This window comes from Thermobia domestica, chromosome 5 (assembly GCF_964235325.1).
Source record: "Thermobia domestica chromosome 5, izTheDome1.hap1.1, whole genome shotgun sequence".
In the NCBI taxonomy this organism is placed as follows: Eukaryota; Metazoa; Arthropoda; class Insecta; order Zygentoma; family Lepismatidae; genus Thermobia; species Thermobia domestica.
The window spans coordinates 304,256,528-304,275,274 of record NC_137458.1 but is presented as its reverse complement, the minus strand read 5'-3'; the positions used below and the strand labels follow the sequence as shown (position 1 = coordinate 304,275,274).

Genomic DNA, 18,747 nt, shown 5'->3' with positions numbered 1-18,747 from the left:
TAAAACAAAGCGCTGCTTGCAACACTGCAGATATCTTTGTTCGCACGTGCGACGCTGCAGATTTCTCCACGCGAGACGTATCGTACGACGTATTTATATGATTGCAGCAAGGTTAGCTGAAAGAGCTCCAGGCATTCACGAATCAGTTTTCTACTTAACAGTATCGCTCATTTACAAATCACATCCATAAGAGTGAAAGAGAATAGGGGGATTGTCTGGTGTACTCCCATGTGGTCTAGTGGCTAGGATACCTGGCTTTCACCCAGGAGGCCCGGGTTCGATTCCCGGCATGGGAATGTTTTTATATTTCTCTTTTTTCTAGTATCTAGCTATATACGTTTACGCATTTCTATTCACACTATCAAAATTATTCTTAAATTTGTCGTTTATTTAAGAAGTTACCGAAAGGTGGTAACCATAAATTCAGTTCACTAATATTTAGTAAATTTCCTTAAACTCTACTCTTTCTCAACGCTGAATATTTCTTGAAACTTTTCACGATTTAAAAGAAACAATTCTGATAAGTTTCAAGAAATAGGTATTATTATAAATTAATACAGATACTCATAATCATAATTATCATTATTGGTATTCTGCCATTATTGACACGTCACTTGCTGCAACTGAGGAGCTTCCATGTTCCACGGTCTTCCGCCAAGGGCGCCGATTTCTCTGTAAATTTTGGGGGGGGGCACATTCAGATGCAGAAAGCGTATATGAAGATTTTAAGACAAATTGTATGCCAAATATTGTAAATTTACAAATACAATGATGAGACCCACATGAGCTTTGGGGGGCTCCTTCCCCCTCGACCCCCAGGATCGGCGCCATTGTCTTCCGCTAACCTCTTCGTCTTCACGAACGACTTTTCTGTTCTGCATTAAAAGTAGTCTCCTTCGCCGCTCCCTCTCTTTCTTGCCATCATATTCTCTAGTACGCTGCTCATGATACAGTTCCTTCTTAACCAATGTCCCAATCATTTTCTCTTCCTCTTCTTAATAATATCGAAAAGTGTTCTTTTTTTCACTACTTCTAACACGCTCTTATTCGTTTCCGCTCGACCTAGCTAATTCTCTCTATTCTTCTCCACACCCACGTTTCGGAAGCTTCCAGTATGTTTTCTTCATTTTTGCATAATGTCCATGTTTCTGATCATACAGTACAATACTCCACAGTACAATGCAATGGAAATTAATAATTCATAACAATTAGAAATTATTAAATTGTAGTATATCTAATGTATAAATTGTTTTTAATATTTATAATTTATGTTCGTTTATTATATGATCAATTACTTTTTAATTAACGAATTCTAACATGTCAAACGTTTATAACGTAAACGAGTATTGATAAATGGGGAAATCTTAACTTTGGTCATTTCATTCCATTTTCCTTCTTTTTCTCTCTCTCTCTCTCTCTCTTTTCGATTCTTCGATTCAGCGATTTGTTTTTTCGGTTCCGATGCTCCATCCCCGCATCGATAAGTAGGACCGCTTTAAAAGGGTACCGTATAGTGTAATAGAGTAGGGTAGAGTAAGAGTAAGATAGTGATAAGTAAGGTAGGGGTAGGAAAAGGTTCGCTTAAGGACAGGGAAGTTTTGACCCATTTTTATAAAAATTGTGCGGAACAGAATCACTGAATTGAAGAATTGAAACAAAAAATAATGAAATGGCCAAAGTAAAGACTTGCCGATATATGGTAGAAAAAAAAAATGGATTTCTATGAACGGTGGATGTACCTTAGCAATCTACTTCTTCTTCTTCTTTTTTTTCTAGTTTAGCGTCCTATGATAATGCACCGAGACTAAGGGGAAAAATGGTTGAGGAAAAAGATAAATGAATAAGGGCGGAAACAGAAGAACCCTGGAAAAACCAATAACAAAGCCGGGAGCCGTCATCGATCCAGGGACTCCAACAGTGGCGGATCTAGGCCAGGGTCGGGGGCCTAGCCCCCCCCCCTTAACTTTTTGAGTGACAAAAATAATTTAAGCTATTGTTTTTATATTTTTCAAAGTTTATAGTAAACTCATGATATATACCTATCATATTCTGGGTTGTATTTGCCTCCCCCCCCCCAAGTTTTTACCTCCTAGATCCGCCACTGGACTCAAAGAGGTGGCATTCTGTTACTCAGCCACCGCAGCCCTATTAGCCAGGGGTGTAAATAAGGGCCCCGCAGACCCCGCATTGAGGGGGATCTCAAACTATCAGGAGGCCGCAAATCGTGAAGTGGGGTGTAGAGAAGGGGCCCCAATCCACGCTGTGTGCGGGGAGGCCCCCAAACCTTTAGTTACGCTACTGCTATTAACCGTTTCTTGGTCGCTGCTCAACTTGCTTGAACCTTTTCTACAACTCTGGAGCAACACAATAATTTCGTTGACAAACCATAAAACTCAGAAGATTAAAAAGAGATAGAGAAAAAAATCGAAACAAGTAAACAGTGAAAGTGGATCAAATCTGCTTTTATATGCTTTGCACCCGGAAATGCTGTGGATATTTCAAGTGTCCAAGGATACAATATAAGAGAGTTTATGCTTCATTTCTGAAATAAATCCTTAAATAAATGTTATGAAAGCAACTACAGGGTGGCCACAAAGACCCATTACTCGTGCAAATAAGTAACATAAACCACTAAACGTACGGAAATAACTACACGGAAAAGAACTGAATGACATGAACAAAAATACTTTCGAGAAGTTGAGTTGAGTTGAGTTGATTTTGAGTTTAACGTCCCGTTCAGCAGCGAGGCTATATGAGACGTGGACCTACTCATTAACGTGGAATCCGAACTACATGAGCTTCCGCCGGGACTTTCGAAAAGTTATATTGAGGTAGGAAACATTAAGTGTCCAAAGGATCAATCTGTTAACCGACATTCTCATGACGAAGGATGATAATACGCCATCAGTTCTGTGCGACATTTTGCGGAGCATTGCAGGCATAACTTGAGCGAAAGCTTGTTTTACAGTTTCTATCAGTTCGGCAGTGGTATCGTAAGGGTTTTGTGCAACGATGTACTTTAGGAACCCTCCATAGCGCATTATCACAAGTGGTGAGGTCTGAGCTTCGTGGTGGCCAGACAAGTGGTGCGGGCAGATCCGGACCACCACGACCAATCCAACGACCCGGAAAGACTTCCGTAAGATATTCGCGTACGGCGAGGGCATAATGGGCAGGTGCCCCATCATGCTGACACCATCCTGTCTCTTTGATTCCGTGCTCCTCCAAGAGAGGAACAAACCAGTTCTACAACGCGTCCAGGTATCGCTAGTAATTCACAACACTGTCGAAAAAGAACGGTCTGAACATGCGTCTGCTATCCACGCCTGCCCATATCATCACATACGACGAATTCTGTTCCATCTCTTCATAAAAGTGTGGATTGACCTTAGACCAAAAGACCACATTGCGTGTGCGAGAACTCCTGTAAATTGCACACCATCGGTAAAGATCACTTTGTCACGTTGGTATTATGTCGAATGTCTGAAGGAGTGCTGCATATGCCTCCACTCTGCGAACCATGTCTGCGTCCGATAATTCTTGCACAGTAGTAGGTCGATATGAGTGGAGGCCTAAGTCTTGTTTCGTGAGCATTTATAAAGGATAATGAGAAAACTTAAATTAGCATTTATCAAGTGGTAACGGGGCTTTGTGGCCACTCTGTAGCTTACTTTAGGAACAGTTGTCTTAGAGATCGACATATCTCAGAAAGGTAATGAGAAAACTAGTTATTATTCACCGATTTTAAGCGTTCAAAAAGTAGAACAAGATCTTATAAACTATTGTAAAATAAAATTCAAGCTTTCAATGGATTTATGGGTTTTATCATGTCCTAAGATCGAAAAACTGTTTTTGGAAATTTGTCCGTCCGAATATTGAGAAATCTACGCTAGAGCACTCAACTAATCAAGACTAAATTTTCAACTCTAGACTTTTTTTTATGGGATTCCTCAGAGAGGTTTGTCATATTTTTTCTTGCACCCCAAAATACGGGAAACTCACTGATCACGAAAAAATCAAGTAATAGATGAGAGTCAAGACGAGAGTGTTTTTTTTTTTTAACTCCAGACTGGACAAAAACATGACTATTCTAGTCTAGTTTTCGAGAAAAGATAAGAGATTTCACGAATCTCGTGAGAAACACTAGTTAATTCAAGTTTTAGATCTTAAACACTGCAGGGCCGACCCTAGGCAGTTTGCTGTCCCGTGCAATGATACCATTTGCCGCCCTTCCCCATTCTCCAGAAAGAACAAATCTTAAAAGCCACGATTTTAAGTATGCTACTCCATCCTGAACAACAAAAGGGAGGGAAAAAGCACTCGTACTCAGAAAGGCATAAACACTACAAATGCAATCTCGTAGTGTCTTTTATTTTTTTAAATAATAATTCACTATGTTAGTAAAAGATAAAGCGAACACACCTGCAGAGGAAAGATGGCAATCCTTTTTATAGAATTCAATATCGAACTTCAATCTCAATATATCAGTTTGCAATTCCAATGCAACTAGCTCTTTTATATTTATTTCTTGATTTTCATTCTACATCTGTTAATTAAAAAAAAAAACTAGTTTCCATCTTCAATGATAAGGAACTTGTTTGTGACAAAGACAAGACTAGTTTTCATATCAAAACTGTGATAACCAGGGCCCGGATCTTGTTGACAAGTCAACCTTTTTCTGCTACGCGTAGGACAAGGCAAGTTCAAATAAAAACGTTATCCATCAACTATAGGTTCTAAAAATATAGTTTTTTAGGGTCAACTTTTGGTCACTTTTTGCCATTTTGAAATTTCAGGTCATTTTTTAATATTTTAAGGTAACTTTTAGGTCACTTATGGCCTTTTTATTATTTTTCTTCTACATAAGGAAATCTTTAAATGAATACAGTTTACGAATGTGGAAAAGACGAAGTTGAATAATCTCTTTTCTTGCTTCCTGACTATTGGGGTGGAAAAACTGCATTCTTAACAAGCTAATGAAAACTAAGCTGTAGCTGGTTAACAAAAGGTGGGGGTTGGTAGGTGGCCAAACAGATAGTTTTGGGTTGTTGACCACAAAGGATGTGATCATGTGAATAACTAAAAATGGATTAGAAGGCGTACAAGTATTTTGAACAGGTTTCTATCTATTATTTTCATGTAATCTACAATTGCGAACTTTTATTGTTTAAGAGTGCTTCCTAGTTTCAACTCAGGAGTGAATTGACGCTTTCAGTAAGTACAATGCCGTACAATGGAGTGATCAATAGAAATAAATGATCCATGGACTGCAACTACGTGAAACAATACTTTTTGAATATGAGTGACAAATGTTAATTAAAAATCCAATGGATATTAAAAAATGTCAATGTTTAACGAAATAAAGGTTTAAGAAAACGCAAGTTTTAAGGTCAATTTTTGTGATTTTTAGGGTCATTTTACAGGAATTTTAGTGTCATTTTATAGGTCACTTTTTAGAAAATTTTAGGTCAACAACATCCGGGCCCTGGTGATAACTAACTAAATGGAACAGGTGTTCGAAAATTGAGTTTCTGTATTTGACAACAATTAAGAAATTCATACTGGGATTTGTTTGATCATTTGCTTTAGTTCATGTGACCATGTGACCTTAAACTAATGTGACCTAAATATGATTTATGAAAGTAGTATTGAAATAGAAGTTCAGCTTAGTAAATTTAACTATCATCATCATGAAGTCTGTTTCCAACAAGAAATATTTATTTTAAATAATATAGTTAGAACAGATTTTACCGCCCATCGAAATTTGCCTTCCCGTGCAAATGCACATGGGTGTCTCTGGCGAGGGGGACGAGGGGGACGCGTCCCCCCCAATATTTTGAAGTACAAAATATTCAATATTTTATTCTAATTTAATTTATTTACTAAAGACAGAATATCATATAAATAATAATAATTATATTTATTTGGAATATAATATTCAGGCTGTGAAACGATTGTAATCGGAAGATAAGCAGAAATATAACAAATGGACTCGAAGTTAATAAACAGGCTGGGCTGGGTAGTACCATTTAAATCACTCTCTTTGATGTCCGCCACCGACCCCCCCCCCAAAAAAAAAAAAAAATTACATGCCAGAGACGCCAGTGCAAATGCACATGTTGCACATATGATAGAGCCGACCCTGGGTACGGATTACCACACAAACGCATCTCGGCTAAACAAGTTTCGACTCGCAGTGTATCGGTCTGATTCGGTACGACTCTGTACTAGTGATTTCGCACTGACGAAAGTGAGTTGAATCGTGTCAATGTCAGTGCAAAAAGAGTTATTCCCCTCGGAGAGAAAAATTCCACACGACGTACTGGAGAACCCTATCATCAATCAAAAGTGATCACTGATTTAAATATATATATATATAATATATATATATATATATATATATATATATATATATATATATATATATATATATATATATATATATATATATATATATATATATATATATATATATATATATATATATATATATATATATTAAAACGGGAAACCCATGTTTTTTTATTCGTTTTACTAAATTATTCAAAAATACTATTAAAGTAAGGGAATACAAATAACTTCGGTAAAGTACAATATTACTTCATTTCTTAATTTTAGTGTGTAACAATTACACGTATACTTGCAGCCCCGAACATTATTATTCATTCCTTGCAGATGGACATGAGATATTTTAAATCTCGTATAGAGTAGTATTTCCTTTTTGTTGCCCATTTTCGTGACGGGGACGAACAACCTAGATGATAACGTCCCCATTAAAATTGAATCAATCAATCAATCGATTTTTCGGTGACCATGGTGGCTTAGTGGTAGAGCTTTCACCTCCGGTGCGTGGGTTCTTGGTTTGATCCCAGCTTGCACCAAATGGACCTTATGGTGGACAAACATCGTTGATGAGTTAATTTTTGAGTTTAACACCCTTTTTAGCAGCGAGGGTATGTGAGACGGAACCTACTGATTAACGTGGAATCCGAACTACATGAGCTCCCGCCGGGAACCGAAGCCGAGTCTCCTACGCCTGGATAAACATCGTGTGAGTGGGTTTTCTCGGAGTTCTCCCGTTTCCTCAAAATTTCTTTATTCCAGCATTTCATTAATTTCTCATCATCACCTTCTACTTTAGCTTAGCCGGCATATCCGTGGGACGCAAAACTTTTTAAAGATTTCTTTTTTTAAAATTAATTGTCCTCCGTTTCTCATATGAGAAAAAGATGGGTGCATGCATCTCCTTACCACCGACTAATTACCGTGGTTCCAAATGTAAGCATTAGGGTAATTTCAAGGATGATTGTCATTTCATGTATCACCTGGCAAAATAACAAAATAAATATAATTTTTAAAAATTCCGGACCAGCTGTTTAGAAAACAAGAACTTTTTTCCATTGTCGTTTGCGCTCAGAGCCATCTGTTCGCAAAGAAGGCAACCTTCTTCACAGAAAAGCAAAGCTATTCTGTTTATCGACCCGGTAAATTTCTCTCCTCGCTCGTTCGTTCCAATAACTAAAATTTTAGAACCTTTTTAATAGTAAACTCAAGAGAGTTTTTACTAAATTTATTGTCATGACATAGTTAGCAACATTATTTTGATGTGTTACGTGATTCAGAGTGATTGTACGAATTTAAAGATAGCCAAGTTATTACACATTATATTTCAATAATAAATACAATTTGAATGTTGATATACCACACTTATCGTTGAGCTCTCGTGACGCGGAAAGATTCTGATAATGTTGTAATATAATCAGTGGCGTATTTACGATTTTGTTTCGGGGGAATTTGAATGAAAATGTGAAAATTCTGCAAGATATTTCATATACTTTACTATAGTAAGTAAGATTTCGGGGGAGGGGCTTCAGCCAGGAAGCCCCCCTCCTAAATACGCCACTGAATATAATCATAAAATTGAAAGTGACTATTTTTATGACTTCGTAACTTTTGCACAACTCGCCCGATCCCTCAAAATTTTCAGCATAGATAAGGTTCGGGCATGAGATGCTTTTTATCATTTCATTTTAACGGTGCAACTTCGGGGGAGGGGAAGATATTTTAAAGTGATCAAAAATGACCGATATTAGTGCCGAAACCACAGTTTTCGGGGTCGCTGAGATGACAGTGACACTTCAGATCCCGTTTAAATTCAAATTCAGCACTTTATGTCCAAAATGCACATATGCCCTAATTTCCCGCCCGTGCGAAGAACGGGTAATCTGCTAGTTCTGATAGATAAAATTAAGAAAAATTAGGGCATAAATTTATAACACGAAACGTGCAGTGGCGGATCTAGCCTAGGGCCTAGCCCCCCAGTTTTCAAAACGATGAAAATAATTTAAGCTACTATTTACATATTTTTGAAACTTTATAGTACTCATGATATACTTATCGTAATCTGGACTCTGGCAGGCCCCCCACTTTTTACCTTCTAGATCCGCCCCTGGAAACGTGACCAGAAAAGCTTTTCCGAAAATCGAGACGAGCTGAAAAAACACTCACCTTGTCTCGTCTAGAGGGCAGCACTAGTCCGGAACCTCTCAATTTCGAAAGAAGAATGCCTTGTGCGCTAAATAAAAACATCCAACTATAACCGCCATTTCGACGAACAAGAACAGTTTTGTTCAGCAAGTTGTGTGGCCCCGAGACGACAGAAACCAAGAACCTGCTTCTGATTGGTCGGAGAGACGCAGGTGCGAGAGCCAATCAGAAGCCAGCATTCGCTAGCAGCACACATAAAAGAGCAGGACCTCGACATTACGCTCACTGCTAACGCAGCTATCACAGAGGGACCGGATGTGATTCATGATCTCCAATCGGACCATATCCCGGTGGTACTCACACTAGCGACAAGGCATCACGTCTCAACCCGCAGGATTCCAACGATCAAGGAAATAAACTGGCAGGAGTACACCAGACTGCTAGCAGAGATGGTTGACCCCAGACATCCTCTACAAACTCCGGAGGACATCGACACTGCAGTCCAGGACCTAACCGCTGCGATGAAATCCGCCCTTACACTGGCTACCACCACAAGCGACAGACCCCAACCCCAGCCAGATCCTGGTGACTTGCGGACCACAGCCCTCATCCATATGAAACGCTGGGTCAGAAGAAGATGGCAAACAACTCGCAACCTCCAATACAAGGCTCTCTGGAACGACCTTACAACCAGAGTCAAGAAGAGACTCCAGAGAAGAAATATGGAAAAGTGGGACCAGAAGATCCGTGGAATGGAGACGCCATCGCCAGAGTTCTGGAAACTCCTTCGCTCATTGAGCAAACCCTCAGGCCCACCCCGGACACAGCCTCTACGCGGACCTCAAGGACTGGTGTACTCACCTCAAGAACAGGCAGACCTATTTGCAGCACACTGGGAGAATGTCTTCCAGGAGCATAACATACAACCCGACCGACGCACAACAGAAACAGTGGCACGAAGCATACAGATCCTAGAGCAACCAGAGCCCTGCCCAGCAGACCAACTAGTGACTCCCAGGGAAGTCCAGAAGATTGTCAGGAAGCTCAACACACAGCGAGCAGCAGGTCCTGATAGAATTCCACCAGCGGCAATCAAACACGCTCCGCGTAAAGTCATGGTACTCGTGTGTCGCATCACAAACGCAATTCTACAAACTGGCCACTATCCTACCAGCTGGAAAGAAGCGCGCCTGATCATGATCCCCAAGTCAAAAGGCACAAGAACGGACCTCAGAAATCACCGTCCCATAAGCTTGCTCAGTCATCTCAGCAAGGTTGTGGAGCGCATCCTCCAGAAGAAACTGACTCAGTGCGTCGCGGACCGGAACATCATTCCTCACCACCAGTTCGGCTTTCGAGCTGGACACAGTACTACGCTGCAACTGGTCCGAGCAGTAGAAACAATCACCCAACAATTTAACGAAGGCGGTCACACACTAGGCTTGTTCTTAGACGTGGAAAAAGCCTTCGATCGAGTGTGGCATGATGGACTTCTGCATAAGATGACCTCAGCTGGCATCCCCAGATACCTCACCCGAATAGTGAAGAGCTACCTCTCCAACAGGAGCTTCCGAGTCTTTCACTCCGGAGCAAACACAGATCCGAGGCCAATACGAGCAGGAGTACCACAAGGGTCATGCATTTCACCCTTGCTGTACAACATCTACACAGCAGACCTGCCCACCACAACCGCAACGATGACAGCGACGTTCGCGGACGACACTGCATTGTTCGCCAGCAACAGAAACCACAGGTACGCGGAAATAGCTCTTAGAAGACACATCGCCCTCCTTGAGACATGGACGCGGAACTGGAAAATAAAGATCAACACGGACAAAACTGCCCTGGTGGACTTCAACAGGAAACGAGCCCCGAAGGAATACAACATTACGTATCAAGGGACTCCGCTACGACTGCAGCAGAGTGCCAGATACCTGGGTATACTCTTGGACCAAAAACTCACCTTCCGGCAGCACCTGACAGATACCACAGACAGAGCGAACCGGAGATTCCGTGCCCTGCTGCCTATCTTCCTCACCAGACAACTATCCCACGAGGCGAGAAGGAATGTGTACATAGTATACATTCGGCCACTTCTGCTCTACGCCCATCAAGCATGGGAACACGCAGCGCAAAGCCACCTCAGACCGCTGCAAGTTGTCCAGAATAGGGCAGCAAGGGCAATAACAGGACACTCGATGGATACAAGAGTCGACCAGATCCACGAAGACCTCAATCTGCCGCTCCTCAGCGAAACAAGACGCAGCCTTTCAGCGACCTTCTGGGACCGAACACGACAACACGAAAACCCTGCAGTCACCGACCTAGCGAGACCACCGCCACCAGCCAGAAGACACCACAGAATGCCTCAACCCCAGTAGTCGACCAGATCTTCCCAAGCCAGAGTCTGCGACAGTAGCAGACTCCAACACCAGAAACGCTGGACCACCAATCACACACAACTATCACAGATGGAAGGCAAGGGCTTCGGCCCGGTACTTCAGACCAACACGCCATGACACTGCCACTGCCACTGGCAACTAGCTCAGTTGCCCGCTGGAGCGGGAGCCCGGCTCATAGGCTGGGGAAAAATAAAAATTAGGTCCTGTTCCCATAAATAAAAAAAGATCCCAGCAATACGACTAAAAGAAAAACTGGCCGCTAGGAGCTCGTCCCATACGTTCCTAGACAGCGTTTAGACGTCAGCCAAGAAATGAAGCAAAACACTCAGGTCGCCCCCCCCCAAGAAGCAGTGATCCACACACCAACCAAGTGCCTCCCGTCAGGAAACCACCCGCAGGACCGGAAACAAGCCTTGCGAAACAACTAAAAGCTATGAGTTTTAGTAACTTAGGCTCTGCTCAACGCCGCAGAACAACCCGTCAGGCTAAATTGGTTCCTATGAGTCTCGAGGAACTCCACGCCCTCACGGCTCAAACCACTTCTACCCCTCACATGAACGAAACAGCTGACAGTGCAACCGTCCACGCGGATGCCCCCCAGATCCAAGATCAGTCCATCGAGATGGCAGGGTCCAGTGATGAAGAATACGACCCTACCGATAGCGCAGGAGAGTTCCAACACCCCAAGAAGAAAGCGAAAAGAAGACCAGAAAGTAGCATTACGCCACTTGTTGAATTCAGGAACTCTTTCTCGGCGCTGGACACCACCAACGACCCATCCAACGCTGGGGGTGGTCAAACACCCACCGAATATGAAGAAGAAAATCCGGAGGACACCGTCCGCAGCAGGAAGATACCCCCCCTCTTCATATATGACGTCGAGAAAAGACATACTTTCATAAAAACGCTAACCGCAAACTGCAAGGATCCCTACAAAATTCTGCAACCGAGTGCATACATAAAAATCCACTGCACCACCTGGCGCGACTTTGAAATGATGGAAGCCTTCTGCATCCAGACCGGACAATCATTTGCCACAGAACTTCCGAAACAAACACGCCCAATCAAAGTAGTCATCCGGAAGATGCCACTCGACACTCCAACGGCTGACATACTACAGGACTTGAAGGACCAGGGGTTCACCCCAACCAATGTGGTCCAGATGAGGGGACGCAGTGACCCGTCTGGCAACAGGCCCCTGTTTCCGCTATTCCTTGTTACTTTACCCAAGGACCCAACTAACAACAAGATTTACGATCTCAAGTACCTTCTTAGTTACAGAGTGGCAGTGGAACCCTACAAGGGTCAGTCAATTCTCCAATGCTACCGATGCCAACGAGTAGGGCACACCACGCAAACATGCAGGGCGACCCCTCGCTGTATCAAATGCGAAGAATCCCATCTCTCCACGGAATGTCCGAAGAAAACGAGGGACACTCCGGCAAAATGTTGTAACTGCGGAGGCGAACACCCCGCCAACTACATGGGCTGTCCCACGCTCAAGGCGGCCAAAGCCAAGAGGAAACAGCCAACCCAACCACCAGCTAAGTCGGACCCTCCCTCAAAATCTGATACCAGCCGCAGAAGAAACAACGCTACATCTTACGCAGGAGCAGTCACGCCGGAAGACAAGAACAACACCAACCAGAAAACCAGGAGGCCCCCCAACCAAGAAACAAAGCAAAATCAAACAACCCAGGACAACTCCCAATCCAGAGAAGAAGACACCGAGGACAAACGCACTGAACCATCATTGGCAGACACATTCAAAGAGATCCGAGAACTCTTCTCGGGCCTCAATCTCCGTTCAATGCTAGAAAAGCTGCGAGTAGGACTCCGGAAGGTGAAAGAAACGACAGACCCACTAAGCAAAATCACCATCATGTTTGAGGTAGTCGCGTCCATCCTTGACGATGGCACCGACTAAAAGAAGAATCAACAGACAAGTCAAAGTGCTGCACTGGAACGCAGAAGGAATCCAAAAGAAGAAGAACAACCTGGAGGACTTTCTCCGCAGAGAAGAAGTGGACATAGCCCTATTGTCAGAGACCCACCTAAAACCACATCTTACCCTAAAAATCCGCAACTACTCCACCATCCGTACCGACCGTCCAGACCGACCCCTTGGAGGAACAGCAATTCTAATCAAAGACAGTATCCCGTACGACTCTCTCCCTCTACCACCTCTACAATCCCTGGAAGCTACAGGGATCACCCTCCACTCAGCTAATGGACCGATAATAATAATAGCAGCCTACAAGCCTCACAACAACAACCTCAACGCAACAGATCTGCAAGCCCTGCGACAGCTAGGACACCGGATTCTACTAGGGGGAGGCCTCAACAGTAAACATCCGGCGTGGAACTCCAATGTGTCAAACGCAAACGGAAGGATCCTCCACCACGCTCTCACCACCATAGACTTCACTCCCACGGCTCCAACGGAACCCACGCATTATCCAAGAAACGGCGGGATGCCTGATGTACTGGACATGGTACTGACAGCGAACCTGGCAATCCTAGGTGTACCTCAGGTTATCCACGGCCTCGACTCGGATCATCTACCCGTTCTACAAACGATCGCAATCAGCTACCACTTCACAACTCGAACCCTTCCAACTCTGCGCACAACAGACTGGGACCACTACAGATCCTTGCTCAGCGACATGTTAGATCCACGCCGGATAATTGAAACAACGGAAGACATAGAGGCCACCACTGCATCCCTGACCGCAGCCATCAACTCAGCCATAGCCATCGCCTCAACCACCTCAACAACGACTCATCCATCACACCAGACCACTCCAGAAGAACGACGCACCTCAGCCTTGATCCACTTGAAGCGTTGGGCCCGGAAGCAGTGGCAACGTACCAGAATTCCCCAGTTCAAAACACTTTGGAACCACCTAGTATCCAGAGTCAGGAAAAGGCTCCTTCGAATCAAAATCAGAAACTGGAACCTCCACCTCCAGGAGCTAGATGCACCCAGCAGGCAATTCTGGAAGTTAGTGAAAAACATCACAAGACCAGAAGCAAACTCCAGAACACTCACACTTCAAACTCCACAAGGAACAATACACGAACCGGAAGAACAGGCAGAACTTTTCGCCCAGACCCTGGAAACCACCTTCCAGATCAACGCTACCAACACGCCAGCAACCACCACTGCAGCAGTACATAGATCCTACCACCTCTCCCGAATAGAAGACCCACCTCCTCCAGAAGCCCTCACAACACCGCGGGAGATACAAGCAATCATCAAGAGGATCAATGCACACCGGGCTCCAGGTCAAGACCGAGTGAAGCCGCAAGCACTGAAGCACCTCCCAAGAAAGGCCCTGGTCCTACTCTGTAAGTTGTGCAACGCCATTATGAGAACCGGACACTACCCAGAAGCCTGGAAAGAAGCAAAAGTCATAATGCTGGCCAAACCAGGAAAGAAAAGATCAAACCCGGCCAACTACCGCCCTATCAGCCTGCTCTCGCATACCAGCAAGGTGTTTGAAAGAGTACTGCAGAGCAGACTTCAGCAATTCATAGAAGATCATGACATCATCCCGGACCACCAGTTCGGCTTCAGGAAAGGACACTGCGCGGATCAGCAGCTGGTACGGGTGGTAGAGAAAATATGTGACAGATTCAACGAGGGAGTCCACACCTTGGGGCTTTTTCTCGACATAGAAAAAGCATTCGACAAGGTGTGGCACGAAGGCCTCTTTCACAAGATGATGCTCCAGGGCACTCCGCACTACCTTCTGAGAATCATCAAATCCTTTCTTCAAGGAAGAACCTTTCGTGTTGCCCATGCAGGACACCTAACACCCTCCAGACCTATCCTAGCAGGAGTCCCCCAAGGATCCTGCCTATCCCCAACCCTCTACGCCATGTACACGGCGGACATTCCCACAACCCCCAACACAGCGGTAGCAACATTCGCAGACGACACGGCAATCTTTGCCAGCCATGGAAACATCAGATACGCTGAACTATACCTCAGACGACACGCCGAACTTCTCCACCGATGGTCTAGAGAGTGGAAGATCAAAGTCAGCGAACAGAAGACCTCAGTAGTAAACTTCACAAGAAACAGAAGAAAGGTTCACGTCAGGATCACCATGGCTGGAACACCCCTCCAGAACCGAGATGATGCCAAATACCTCGGAATAATACTGGACAGGAAACTTACATTTGCTCACCACATACATTCCATCGCCAAGAAAGCCAGTCAACGCCATCAAGCCTTGCTACCGCTACTCCTCTCCCCATCCCTCACCCTGAAAACCAGACGCCATATATATCAGATGAGCATTCGTCCCATCCTGATGTATGCCCACCCTGCATGGCAACACGCAGCAAAAACGCACCTCAGCCAACTACAAGTCATCCAGAACAGAGTAGCCAGGGCTATCACTGGACACTCGAGAGACACTCGCCTCGAGCAAATACATGAAGATTTGGAACTCCCATTTCTACATGACTACAGAATTCACAGATCAGCCAACTTCTGGAGGACAATCAGAGCCTCGCCACACCAACACATAGCCACCATAGGAACGGCCAACCCAAGAAGACGAACTTACAAGATGCCGCACCCCTAAAACGCACAACCACTAAACTGACATAGGAACAGCAAAAGAGGAGCGCGACAGTTGCGTCCTCTCTCACAACAAATACGCACGCAAAACAAACGACAGTCAACAACACAAATGGAAGGCAAGGGCCCAAGCCCGGTACTTAAATCAACCACAAAAAAACCGCCAAGAAATCTCTGCTGCTGCTGCTGCTCTGCTGCTGCTGAGAATTCTGTAAAGCTATTCATTAACATTTTTTTAAATTTTGTATACAGATGAGAGAAGTTTGCAAGTATATCATAATGGTAAACAAAAAAATCTCTCTTTTGAGTTTTACGTCCAATGGTTATGCCGGTTAGGCTAAAGGAGACGGTGATTATGGGAAATGAATGAAATTGTGGAATGAAGAAAGTAGGAGGAAATGGGAGAACCCTGAGAAAACCCACGAGCACGGAGTTTGTCCACCACAAAGTCCACTCGGCGCGAGCTGAGATCGAACCAGGAACCCCAAACACTGGAGGTGAACGCTCAACCACTGAGCCACCGCGCCCCCGGTAAACAAAAAAGTCACATTACTGTGATATTGGTACGGTACATTTTAATGTATTTGGAGTATATACATACGCATAATCAACTCAAGGGAAATGTATTAGCTGAAAATAATATCTACATATCCTTCACTCACTTCAGAATTACGGCTACTTGGAGAAAGATTTTTCCAGTCTGAAAAGACACTATCAAGGAAACGAAAAATAGCGGAGGAAACTATTCCCTGATTCCCTCTGCAAACAAAGCCGTATAAACGCCCTACATCACTGATAAAACAATTGCTTTCAAATAGTCACAAATATCTTAGCCAGAAGTGAGCATCTTCGTGGGATTGGTATTCATCAAGTCCAATCTCATCCTGATTTATCCCCAAAGTAATGATAGGAAATTTGGTTCTTTTTTCCGGAATCATGGCAGCTATATAACAAGATGCGCAGAGGATCGACAGTCCTGGAAGTGACACAATCAGAGATATGGAAAGGAATCCTGGAAACTGTGAAACGATGTCTCCGGAGGATCGGGAATCCTTGAATAAATATAATTGAAAATATGTAAAGGATGAGGAATTCTGGAAGCCACTATCTAGGTAGATGTGAAGAGATTTAGGTATCTCTGAAGTGACTTGTGATATCGTAATGGTCTGAAATAAGTGGTAGCTTAGTAGTCTTATCTGAGACTAAGACCCCATCGAGGATAGAATCCAAGTCCACGCACATAGATTGCACAAATATTACTCATTTGCGCAGATATAAGCACTGTAGTATATTAACATAATGTCTGCCTTACATTTATGAAGCTCAGATTGCTAGCGTCGGGCACAATACAATTGGAAAAATCCGCAGCAAAAAAACCTTCAACATGAGCATGTAAGTTTATTGTGAAACTACGTTTAACAGCGCAGGGAATTAACATAACGTCTAACAAGGAGAAGGCAGACTTTGGTAAGTGAACTTCGGGGCCATTTTTTGCGAGTTGGTAGTGCACATTCAAAGAATTAATATTGCAAACTGGGAGAGCGCAATGGCCAAAAATAACGGAGAAAAACCGTCTTAAATTTTTCTACTCGCTGCATATATTGTACGACGCACAAATTTACCAAGTGTCGGCGTGGTTCGATTCCTGTTCGAGTTATACATTTTTTTGCTTCAATTAATAAAGTAGCCATTTGTAACTACTGTATAAGTAAAATATTAATTCATTATATGCTTATACTGACTAAAACAATAGAAATTTTCAGATCACTTGTGATATCTTTCAATGTTCCATGTTAACTATACTAGAAACAAAATTTAATCTATTCCGTAAATATTATTGTTGCCGCAGTTCTTGACGCTTCGTGTCTACATGTGTAGACAGTGTGCGAATTACAAGGGGAATGAGGAGGAAATCTCCTTTGATTATAGCAACTTCCAGTATTAGCAAAGGGGATTTCCCCCTCAACTCCTTTGTAATTCGCAAACTGTCAACAGATGTAGACACGAAACGTCAAGAACATTTATTACACGACGACTGTCGTAACCAGTGGCGTATTTAAGGGGCGCTTCCGGGTTTAAGCCCTCCCGAAATGGTATTTACTATATTAAAGTAAATGAAATATCTTGGAAAATTTTCACATTTCCAGGACTAAAGGCGGCAAAGCCCCCACGAAATAAAATCATAAATACGCCACTGGTCGTAACCATAATATAACTCATGATATCAGTATATTTACGGAATAGATTAAATTTTGTTTGACAGTTAACATGGAACATTGAAAGATTTTACAAGTGATTTGAAAATTTCTATTGTTTTATTTATTATAAACATACGATGAATTAATATTTTACTTATAGTTACAAATGCCTACTTTATTGGTTGAAACAAAAAAAAAAGATGTATGACTCGAAAAGGAATCGAACCCGGGACACTTTATACATAAGTTACAGATTTTACTAACTCTGCACACCGTCACTTCGCAAATTCGCGTGTCGTACGACATATCCGTCGAGTAAAAAACTTTAAGACAGTTTCTCCGTTATTTTTGTCCATTGCGCTCTCCCAGTTTGTAATTAACTGTTTAAATGTCCACTACCACCTCGCAAAAAATTGTCCCGATGTTCACTTACCAAATTCTGCCTTCTCCTTGTAAGTGGCACGAATCACGCCAGATGAAAATTCTGCGTCCTCCCCTGCACGCTTATTTTGGAGCTAAAGACTTCGTCGTTTCACAATAAACTTACATGCTTATGTTGCAGGGTTTTTTTTTTCTGCTGGCTGTACACTAGTAACATGAAGGAAGATGCCAGCTAGGATATAGCCATGCCAGCTCCCTCGTGACTATATATGGTTAGCGTGCGCGTTTCCAATCCTCGATATGTGAGTTTGATTCTCGGCGTAAGCTCATGGGGTTCGGACCTCACGTTAAACTGTAGACCCATGTCTCGTATAATCTCGCGGCTAAACGAGACGTAAAACTTGAATACAGTACAGCACCTAGTGCTATTGAAGTGCATCTCGGAGAAAATGTAATTTGAATTCTTGAGTTTGAACTATGTTTCTCTGAAAATGAAGTGAGTACATTTTTTCCCTATATTGTTTTTCCTAAACTAAATAAGTTTTAAAAGTCTGCTTCGCTCCTGATTTCTAAAGCGCCAACATCATTTACCAATAATCAATTTTTTAAGGACGATAAAAAAAGTGAACTTGCCGTACTATTGACATCTTAGCGGCCACGGCTAATTGCACTATATAAAGAGGCT

The 18,747-nt window shown here is 43.0% G+C and overlaps 1 non-coding gene across 1 annotated transcript; it reads left to right on the top strand.

Annotated features, from left to right (window-relative positions):
* Positions 1 to 224: 224 nt before the first annotated feature.
* On the top strand, positions 225 to 296 carry TRNAE-UUC (transfer RNA glutamic acid (anticodon UUC)). Its single transcript has one exon. It is a non-coding gene; the product is annotated as a tRNA-Glu (tRNA).
* Positions 297 to 18,747: the final 18,451 nt, after the last annotated feature.